This window comes from Clupea harengus, chromosome 20 (assembly GCF_900700415.2).
Source record: "Clupea harengus chromosome 20, Ch_v2.0.2, whole genome shotgun sequence".
Classification (NCBI taxonomy): Eukaryota; Metazoa; Chordata; class Actinopteri; order Clupeiformes; family Clupeidae; genus Clupea; species Clupea harengus.
The window spans coordinates 12,428,058-12,439,835 of NC_045171.1; the positions used below are offsets into that span (position 1 = coordinate 12,428,058).

The 11,778-nt window shown below is 45.3% G+C and overlaps 1 protein-coding gene across 2 annotated transcripts in view; it reads right to left on the reverse strand.

The window, feature by feature from the left end:
• drp2 (dystrophin related protein 2) overlaps positions 1–11,702 on the reverse strand; it is a 146,657-nt gene extending 134,955 nt beyond the window's left edge. For both annotated transcript variants that reach the window (XM_012819422.3, XM_042702738.1), the window contains exon 1: positions 11,256–11,702. The gene's annotated coding sequence lies outside the window, so the exon portion shown is untranslated. The remainder of the gene's footprint in view (positions 1–11,255) is intronic.
• Between the last annotated feature and the right edge of the window lie 76 nt (positions 11,703–11,778).

Genomic DNA, 11,778 nt, shown 5'->3' on the forward strand with positions numbered 1-11,778 from the left:
CGCCCCTGGCAAGACATGGCATCGCCTCACCCCATCGCCTCGCTTTTGAAAAGCGAGATCTGGTCCACTCTAAACCCACAGTCCCTCGAAGGCAAAGCCCTGCCAAATCTCTGTGTCCCGTATTAGGAGCATGAAAGGCTGTGGATACGGCCTGACAGCCTGAATTTGGGTGAGAACTTCTGATGTTCCAGAAACGGGAGCGCATAGACACGATCAGAGTGAAAGAAAACAGAAGCTAGAGAGGGGGAGAAAGGGGGGTGGGGAAGAAGAAAGAGAGACAAAGCTGCGCTCTCAAAGACCCAAAACCATGCCTGAAGGAAAGCATCGCTACTCCAGCCGTATTGAGGTCATCGTCTCTCTCTCTCTCTCTACCTGCACCTCTTGCCTCCTATTACAGCAGAGACGTGTGCTCTGATGATTGTGTCATGGAATCTGATGGAAAGACAAACCGAGATCATATTGGAGGCCTGTCATTTCAGAGGGAGCCATTTGCATTTCAAATGAGATCTTCTGTTCTGTGAAAAATTTTGTGGAAAATGCATACAGATAAAACAGGGTCTCGCTTAAAAACACAACAGCTATGCTTGTTACCGATGCCGGATGGTGGTAAATGGGAACACTGAGGCTATTTCAAATCCAATTCTGGCGGCTACTGAAAAAAAATGTCTAGCCAACTTCCCGATCTTTCCTCCCTCACACAACCCATCACACCTGTCAGGTGAGGGGCCCTTTGGGAGCTGATCAAAGGAGCGGTGGCACGGCTCACTGTGAACACAGAATGTGCTCTCCATGTTTGCCTGGTGGCAGGATAATGAATCCGGCGCATACTAAACACTCGTTTATCATCTCCAACAACTGCATGTAATTTCAATTAATAATGATGATGATCAGTCATTAACAAAACAGCATGGCTAAACGAATCATCACCGTCTTGATCGAAGAAAAAAGCCCTATCCGTTAGTGACTATTGGAGCTTTAGGGCATCCAAACACACACACATATGCACACGCACACACACTAATCCAGTCTGCAGGAGTATAGAGGCCGAGAGCTGTGGAGGATTCTCATTTGCCTGCTATTTTATGCCAGTGCTGCTGCTGCTGCCGCTGCTGCTCTCCTGTCAAAGCCTTGAGATGGGTAGCGCTAACCTGAGGATAGGTTTAGGCAGCAATTCTCTCGGTAACACCCTGTTTAATTCAATCCCTCTTCCCTATTATCCATTACATTTGACATTGAATGGAAATGTGCCTTTGGCTCCAATAGCCTTGCTGGGTGTTTTGTAAGAAAGACATATGCAGATACACCTTGGGGGACCATATAGTATTATACAACTACACAAATAAAAATTATACCATATAAATGATTTAAAGAATTTGTCAAAGAAATGAATAGTGCTCTCCCTGTGAAATAAAAGGAAGAAAACAAATCGAATGCTATTTATTTCCATGAAAATGGGGACATTAAACCTTGAAAAGATAACAAGAGGGAATTACTCGGAAAAGGTTAGACGAGATTGGATACGCAGAATGATGCAGACATTTCTGAGACTCGCCGAAAGCATCCAAGGACATTTCCCTCAACACAGGCTCCAAAATATACTAAATACACATGTCGGGAATGTAGGGAGTCTATCTACACAGATAATTCAGAGCCTCCAGTGAGGACACCACATAAGGACCATGCTCCTCTTGATATTCCATTTAGTAGACTATTTTTTTGCATATGGCACCGGGGGATTTTCTAGAACTCTGCTTACTTGGCACCTGTAAGTGTATTTGTTTGGTATTTGGTATTTTCGACTACCAGGATAGAGCAAGAGCTCGGGGAGAGGCAGAGGCAGAGGCAGAGCGGAGGTCTTATGAGATGAGATTTAAATCCACCATGAGGTTTGTGCCAGATTCACATTCATTCTTTTCTTTCCTCCACTCCTCCTCTCCTTTCTTTAACATGACTCACCGCTTTCCTTCATCCAGACGCAACACTCAGAAGAGCTGGGCTCTAAAAATAAAGGCAGGGTGAGACATTATTAGTATTTCCTCACGTACTGTACAGTAGCACAGCTTGGCACCCTGTACCCCTACCAACACATCTTGCTGTATTTTGAGCTTTTTAAACAACAGGAAGAAAAGGTACAGAATGGGAACAGATGTCAATCCAGAAGGTTCCGACATAGCTTATCTCAGGTCATCTGTGGGTCTCTGGGACACGGATGAGCTCAGCTGTTGAGGTGGTGGAGAGGGCAGAGCGTGTTTAGTCCTCCCACGCTGCATTTCTTGTGTTTCTTTTGCACATTTGAACGACAAGCTTGATTGCCCGCAAGTGTAGAGAAAGGTCAAAGTCATTCTGGCCTTTGAAAAAAAATAAGGGTGAGAAAGAGAAGGTCAAGCCTGGGCCGTGACGATATGGTTGAACTACTTAAATGAGGTTCAGCGGGTGGCTTTTGGCAACCAGGAAGGACATGGGGAGATAGGTTGATCTCTTATGCACTACTGTAGTTTGGTAGCCTGTATGCCAGACGAACTTAGCCCCGCCCAAAAAAATGTAGGTCGGGAAGTTCGGTCTGGCATTGCTCCGTTGGGGAGAAACTATCTCCTCACAAAAATCTGTGAGGAGATAGATAGACCAATCAAATTGTCAGGGCGGGCTTTACACGATGATCAACAGTAACGTTATCCACAACGTCATAAAAGAGCGCTTGGTTTGAATTCGTTTTCACAAACATGGCTGCCGCTGGAGAGCTGAGATGTTTTGATTCTGCTATCTAGTCTGTTTTAGAAGACATCGACAGCGCATTCATTTTGAAAGAGGAACAGAGAAACGCGATCAAGGCATTTGTAGATCGAAAAGATGTTTTTGCCTTCCTTCCTACGGGATTCGGAAAAAGTTTAATTTATCAGCTGGCCCCGATGATGACTACGTTGCTCTGATTGGTTGTAGCTCTATCCAATTGAGCGAAGAGGCATTTTTTTCCTGGTTCTGTTGAAACACGCCCCATAATCACAGCCCAATGGAGCAGTATCAGACTCATATTCTGACTAGAATTATGAGTATGACATCGTCAGGCTAGTAGTTTGGCTAAGAAAATTAGAAAATTTACAAAAAAAGTGAGAGAGCGGGAGAAAGCGCAGATAAACTAGAACCTTATTTCTCTCCACTCATCCACACTCCTTCCTGGTTGGCGAGCTTGAATAATGATCATCCTGGACAGAGCAAGATTCCACTGTTTCCATAGGAACAATCACTAACAGATGATAGACATCATCATCATTCACACAGATCTCGAAGGCAGAGGAGGAAGAGATACATTAGAGAGAGTAAACGGGGGAGAGAGCTAGACGGACAAATGCTGGCCCCACACTAGAGGATTTTTAGGCAGATTTTGGGTCCCATTCGCCCCGTCTGACAATTGCCCATGCATTCCCTGCTCGAAGCTGGTCTGAACTGAAACTGCCCAAATGATCAAGTGTGAGGGGTTAACAGACATAATCCTGTTATCGACTTGATCGGAGTCTCCCCAATTTCAAGTCGGCGATAGCCAATGTGAGCAAACTGATTGGGAAGCATCTCCAACCAAAGCACAGTAATATTATGGATGATCTATGAAACAGCATCTCCATGGCAGTGGAGTGTCAGAAAATGTATAGAAACGAAAACATTCACGCCTCCATGTTTGCTTGTTTCTGTGAGATCCCAAGTCCCTGGAATCGCCACTCTGAAATGATGTAATATAAACGACAAGTGTGTGGTCCTGCGTTTTGACTGAATCATCTGGTGTGTGTGTTCTTCCAATTAAAATATTAAAAAAGTCATTGTGTCTTTGATCTCCCACATTCTTAAACTCGGTTAAGATATAGTGTGCACTAGGCATAAGGGAACGAGGGACAGTCATCATGGAGCTTGAAGAAAATAGGCTTCCTTTGACGCAATTAAAGCACTACCTCCACCTTCGCCATCAGCCCTCATCAGTCAGACACGAGACACAGATCGGTTGCGCTTCAGATGCACAAAGATCCGCGCAATTATGAATGGTGCGGAGTCAAAAGGAGAACGAGCAGGTCTCTGCTTCAATAACTCTCTCGGGCAGCTTGTTATAAATGGGCCGCATTAGAGTTAAATTGCTTTTTGAAAAAGGGGAAGACTACAGGAAAAGCGATTAATATGAGGCCCTCGGTTTTAATAAGAAAGGAATTATGAGTGTAATGATAAAAAATCAAAACCGTACCCCAGAGAAAAGGAGGATATGGATGTGATGGATGCGCGAAAACAGGGTAATCACCTTCCCTTCCCAGCTACTACAGAGCATCATCTACATGCTGGAACACCGCTGTTCTCAATCCCCAAAGCTTTCGGCACATGCTGGCCAGCCCACGGCTAACAACTGAGAAAACAGCTATATATACACATCTCCCAGGGTCTCTGGCAGTTCAGTCATAATTGAGGTTGAAATATGCAGTATCGAGAGCGCTCAACAGGTTCAATACGTCCTAATTAAAACTGCCTCGACCCACTCGCCACACATCTTCTTTTACAAGAGACAGAGAGAGAGAGAGAGAGGAGGGACCGAGAAGAGTGAGTGCAATGTACATCCTTCTGCCCATGTGACTAACTGCCATCCATCCATCGTATGTACGGCGACACCGATGCAAACGGAGCATCCCCCCCTTTTGTCCCCCTTTCCCCCTGTATTGCACTGCATTCCGGTGAGCTGACAAACAGAGTGGCAACACATGCCACTAATGGAGCAAGCGCTCGCACGTCCCCAAATGAAAGCAGACAGAATTCATTACCGCGCCGGTGGAGTGACCTTTTCAGTTTGATAAATCATAAAGAGCTGGAGCGGGGGGGCGCCGAGCACCACCAGGCCCGCCGGATGAGTGGGGAAGGCCGGGGCCGTGATAAACGATCTCTTTCCCCAGGTCTGGAGCGGTTATCGACCAGGCCAGCGCACGGGCACACACACACACACACACACACACACACACACACACACACACACACATGCACATCAGTGAAACTGAATTCAGGCCTGAGAGAGTCCTTGTGTCCATCTTCTCTCCTCCCTGTGTATGGCCATTCGGCGAGGGCCCCCTGTAACCACTGCTCGAATGTCAGCCAACACTGGAAAAGGCACAATACTGAAACACAGCCCTTCCCCTGCCATTCAGGCTTACTAAGCCCCTCCGAAGGCTACACAACAACGTGAAACCTGTCATGTTCTTTCACCCCTCACCCCCACCCCCCCCTTTTTGACTTTCCAACTCTTGTCTGTTCCGCTCTCTCATCCACTTTCTCTCTCATTCATTCTGGCATAATGCTCTTTTGGGGAAGCATAAAAAGAGCTCCCCGAAAAGCGCTTCCTTTTTTCCTTGGGGAACACATAAAATGGGCTTCCCCACCCCCTCCCATGCAATTGTTCAAAGCTTGAGTGGCCTGTTGCAGTTAATTTGATCCAGTCAGCCTCTGAATGGAATATTTCAATCACCACCCAAGTAGAACACTGAACTAATGACATCCACCACTAAAGGGTGGAGGGGGGGACCTTCTCCACTCGATGCAGACTAATGGATGTTTAAAAATAAACAACATGCCGAGCTCAAAAACCTGGATTCCTTAGAAGGCGCAGGCCGACACATGCCATGTTATTGACGCTGTGCCGCAAAAGTCAGCTGGAAGAGCAGATTAATAAATCACAAGATGCAATATCTCAATCGGTGCGTGTGATTTGAAGATGGAGAATGTATTACTTTGTCACATCATGCCAGCCAATGAGCTTTAATCATTTCTCTGACAGATGGGCTTTTGAAGACATTTCCCGTAGTCTTGTTTGACATCCAAAGGCACGCTCACGCTGTTCTTCCACTCATACACACACAGAAACTTTCAACTGAGAATGCACACATTTCCAATGAATTTGTAACCCCGTTTACACAAAGGGTCATTGTCAAATTGCCATAAAAATACTCCTTTCTGCCTCAACAGATCAAAAATGGAATTGAAAAGAGAAACATAGGAATGGAAAGCAATTATCCTTCATGTGCACCTCCAGTCACCCATCTCAGAACTTTACGGAATTGCCCAGGCTTTGACAAGAACAAAACATGAACCACATTACATATTATTCATCTAGTATACACACAGGCACACACATACATGCTGCCAAGAGCATACTGCGTGAATATCAAAGACAAGAGCTGGGGTTGGCTTATTTCTTAGAGATGAGAGGTGGAGGGGTGGGCAGGGCAGAGAAGCAAACCAGCTCCATGAAAAAATATTGCCATTCTACTAAAGAATAGTCATATTCAGATTTGGCATACTCAGTGTGTGTGTGCGTGTGTAACAAAGTGAGAGAGCGAGAGAGAGTGAGACTGTGCACCTAAGCTACAATGCACAACACAAGACGAATAGGAAGAGACTTCATTTATTAAATACCACTCACCCCTCACCACAAAACACACTCAAATAATTTAGCTTTGTTTAATCTTTAATTTGCACCAATCACATTGTTTAAATATTCATCTGTGTTTGCAGACTAATAGGTTGCTGGCGATGCTTCCCATGAAAGCCATTAGCAAGGCAAGGCAGGGGCGTCTCCTGCTAAATCCAGAGGCCATTAAGACAAATTAAAAGCAGGCCACTGCGGCAGCCAGCTCCCTTACCCTCTACTCTGCAACCCCGATACTGCAATTGAGCGACCGAACCAGTCACATCGAGGCACTCACATCTCCACAGAGGCAAAGCTGCTCCACTTGAAGTTTCTGTGAACTAAAGTTCTCTTCATTTCGCATCTGTGGCCTAATCTTCAAATGATAGAATGAGGGATTTCGCTTTACTGCCCATTGCCAACCAATTATTGCCATTTAGCGAGAGAGCTGTGAGCACCCAAAAATCAGAAACTGTCCATTTCTTTTTTCAAGCATTCTGCATCAGAAGTTAGGATTTTGTGGAAAATGTGGTGGAGGACGTGTTGGAAAGCACACAGGGATAGTGAGCCTGAATAAATATATCTACCCAACAAGCCGAAGCATTATTCAACCCCCACCGTTTTTGAAAGGCTGACAAAACGCCAGACGAAAAAGGCGCATACGTCAACACGCTCCGGGGTGGCAGGGGGGATGCAGGAGCACGCCGGTGCCTCACCGCAGCTCAAAGTGCTGCTGTCGCCTGACAGACAAAAGAGCGAATGCATGCCCTGTTCCACGGCTCACGTCAGTGAGATGGGGCAGATGGGATCTCTCACTCAGAGCACAACACTCCAAAAAAGAATGCTCAGGCAAAAAATATATATCCAGGGTGAATGGGGAGAAAGCAGTGTTTGCATCATGATTCCTCTGTGAAATACAGAAATGACTGTGTTCGTGCTATTTTCATATATCAGGGCTGGCCAACACTACAGGCTGGTAGAGAAACTTCTGTGCTTCTAAGCAAGTCCTAAAGAAATAAAAAAAAAAACAGGAAATGCTAATTCTCAGCTGCTTGTCAATTTCATTCTGCTCCTCTTTCTTCCTGTCACTCTGCCAAGTTCTCCAACCATCCCTCTTTTACTCTCTTGATTTCCATTTCCGCCCTCTCTACTACAATCTCAGTCTCTCTCTCTTTCACTCTCTCTACATCTGCCTTCTCTTCGATCTCTCGCAGTCGGGGAGCAGAGCACCGCCTCTGCCAGCCAGCCACCTCCCTCCTCTTCCAGCTCCTTCACAGCAAGGCCGCTTCTGGCCAGCCCCGTAAATAAGCCACATAAACGTGTCACCACAGACAACTGGCGCACAGCAGCAGCACCATTCAGCGCTAACAGGGGGTGGTGGGAACACGGTGGTGATGGTGGGTAGGGGCAGGGGATGTCGGTTAGCAGATTTTAAATGATGGCCCCTGCGGTCACCACAGACCCGGGTCACCAGCCCCACAGGCGTGTGGATTTATAGAGTTAGCAAATTGCTTTTCTATCCCCATTCTTTGCCCCTCTTTCTCTCTCCCTCTTCTCTTTCTAACTCCATCCATCCTCTTCCTTTTACACACTAGCCCTGTTTCCACCATCGGGCCATCTTTGGGCCAACCGGGGCAAATAGCCTGGGGCCTCAAGACATGAGAACAAATAGCATTTTTGACAGCCCCGCAGTATTGCCCTTAAACCCGCCCATGACATGTCGCTTTGGTGTAACAGTCACCCATCCCGCTTCCCGTGGGAAGTTCAAGTTGAGGTATCATGCGATAAAGTCTGGATGCCAGGCACCTACGACCTACAGCAGAATAAGTTAAGAAAAAGAATATAATGGAAACCAAAGTGGCTGTTAATTTAGCAATCCATATCACAGGCAGCCTGAAGACGCTGCCCTAATATAAGACAGCTGTATTCATAGTTCACTGTTAGATAGCAAGCTAGTCTCAACTGTGTACATAAGCAATCTTTGCAATAAATTAGGTTTCACGATCACACAATAATTTGATATTCTTTTAAACATCCATACATATTGTGTTCATACATATTGAAATCACATATTCCGTATTTAAATATGTTGATATTTGATCCAAGCTATACAGCCTATAGCCATGTGATTTGTTTGGTTTGTAACACTGGGAAAATTTACTTTTAAGACTTTGGGTCCCTTGCTGACCAGCTCCACCAATTCTCAATTTTCTATTATCTGTTATTTATTTGGTAGCGTGTAGGTTATTTGATAGTGACGTTTTGGCACTGAACCTCTCAAACCATGCGATGAAGCCCCAGAATTGACAGCGTAAATGCAACTGGCCTTAATTGAGCCGCACTGGCTCGCTCGCATTTGGCACGATAGTGGAAAAGTGGTTACTGGTTGTGACAGACAATGTCAGAGGGCAGTTGACTGGATTGTTTTCACTTGCTCTTCTCCCGAGCCTGAGTTAAGGCGTTACATATCAAGGCCAGAGAGATGAAGGCACAGGGAGATCGATGTTCGATGACTGCCCTGCCACCTCTTTGTAGAGTGCAGTGGCCACTCGGTACGTCCATCCACTTGAAATGCCCCTATCTCTTCAAGAAGACACAGTCGAGGAGTGGAGTGGCGCGAGACACTGCTTTTTGACTGCCTGCCTGCCTGCCGTCAGCTACTGTGACTGTGATGACTAAAGACGTGGCTCTGTCTCGCATCTCCTGAGGGGAAACTTCAGTCTGTCTTGACATCTTTTTTCCCTGACTAATTCCACACTCCAAGAAGCAGAAGAGATGCAGAAGAAAATTCTTAAGGTCAAGTGTCATGACCAGAAGCCTGCACTGGAGTTGGATTGGAGGTGGGGGTGGGGAGTGGATAAACTTTTGCTTGACTTTCTAAAAACTACACAGGTGTCTGGAACATTCCAGCACAGTTGGAATCTACCTGTTTGTCTCATGGCGAGTGTAAAATTAGTAAAAGTGCCTGATAAGATTGGATTCCAGCAGAGTAAGCAGGAAGCCAGGAGAATATCTAATGGACTCAGGAGTGCTTTCAGCCTGCTGGCGAACTCCCACATCTAGGCACTCATTCAAGAACCTTACCTGAGCAATCTCACACAGGAAATTACATTTTCATACATTAAAAAATGGGCATTGATAAACAACTAAATGTAGCCCCCTCCTACTGAGACAAAACAAACCACCCACATACACTCACACACACACACACAATCACACACACAACAGGCACACCACACACACACACACACACACACACAACAGGCACACCATACGTCTTCCATGCAGGCATGAATAATACAACTCTTAAACTACACTCTTAGAATCAGTTCGAGCATTAGAAAACAAAGCTTGTACAGAAAGGGCTGCTGAGCTCAGTTTCTGGGCCACAGAAGCTCCCTGTTTGACATTTTACACACTCTCACTCCTGTCAAAACATGGCAAGCTCTCCAAATAACAAAAAAGACTGCCATTTATTATTAGACGACATTGACAGTGTGCCTCCTTTCTCTCTTAGCTGGAGGCTTTTACAGTAATGAGATTAAGTGGTTGTAAAATATTCATCGAGCATATCTGAGCAGTCTCAGCTAGCAGAGGGTGAGTGAGAGACTTGTGGGAATGTTGAAACTAGGAGGAGAGGCTGAGTGACAACTGCACACACCCTCTTGATGCTTCTGACATGACAAATGAACAGTTAAAAGAATCTCGTGTGTGGGTTTTTTTCTTCCTGCATCGTCGCTAGAAGAACATAATCATGTATTTATTTATTTATTTGGCGCGAAAGACACACATAGAAGAACTTGTGTGTACAGATGCAACACTCTTCACACACAATCTACATTGCGTCATCCCAATAGCCAAAAAAAAAAGAATGTCATAACCCTCTTCACAGGCCATGGAACCACTTTTCCAGCGCTCATAGGATTTCCTTTTCCTGCTCACCGGCTGCTGGGGCTGAAGCGCCACCAGCACCGAGAGGCTGTCGAGGGCTTTAACGAAGATCAAAGGATGTCTCACAATGGAGTTTTTTTAAGAACCTTCAAACCCGTATTTAAAAGCATTGTCAGTCTATAGACGAGGTAAATCTTTGAGCCAAAAGCGTAATAAAAGATATATTTCCCACCCTTTTTACACTGTGTCAATTGATGCTTCTTAATCCTATTCTACCCCGTGCCTGCACGTGCGTGGATTGAGGTGGCAGTGCATGGGAAGGGATGACTGAAGAAAAGTCTTCAAATATAACTCAATATTTCAGTCGTCTTTGTATGCCAATTCGCACTTCAGCGGAACTTCGAAATATATGCGTCTCTGCCTAAAATAAATAAACAGCTGTGAACATGCTATCCAAAGAATCTAGTAGCAAAGCCTACGCCAGTCTTTGCGACGCATCAGGAAATTATTGCTTGCTGAACAGCTCCACAGCAGGAGCCTGTGACAAAAATCTGGGGAGAAGCCAGTAAAGTCGTATGTCCCCGTGCCATATCTCACAGCACTGCATGAAGAAATCAGTGGCGTATAGCCTAATAAAGTCCTGAATATTTTAACAGCATAATCTAGCCTACTCCGCCAGTTTCATTAGGCTAAATGTAAATGTGTTTCCTCAAGACAGCCCGGTTTAAGCAGTTACATATCATCGAACGGCATTCAGTTAGTGTAAATTAAGCGTAAAGACAAAACCGGGGAACTGCTGTCAACGTTCACGTATGAGGCTTATTTTAAGAATGTACCAAATTGCTTTCAAGTACAATTACAAAGAGCCTATGACATGACTTAATCGTGGCTTAGTTTTCATCAAACATCACGACCACTTGACACTTTTACCATAAAGTCTTACCTTGTTCTTCTCAGACGGAGTATTTCTCCCTTGAAAAACCTCGAAGTGCCATGGAAAATAACTGCTTGCACGACTGAAATAATCTCGAATGAGGAAGGCAAATGAGCGGAAAGTGAGGGGAGACTTGCTCGTTGACGAACATTTCAAATAACGGCACACTTCTATTCAGGTCTCGAGAGCGCTGCTACGTCGGAGGGTCTGTCACATCAACGTTGACATCAGAGGTTTAAGGTGGATCTTCGTGCCATAAGATACGTTCTTCCGCGGGATGTTCTCAAGGTTTTTCATCGGCAATGTACTGAAAGACAGAGCCCATCCTTGTTAACGACGAAATCCTTGGCAATTGCCCAGTTGTCTTTAACTACAATTCAATAGTAGCCGTTTGTGTAGTTTTGGAGAAATATATGCAATCCCTTGCTGCGTAAACTTAGGAACTCACCACTCTGTGCCCAGCTAGGGCTTGAAGAGGATGCCGGTTGCACCCTAAATAGTTGACTAACATAGACTAGGCCATTTCATTTCG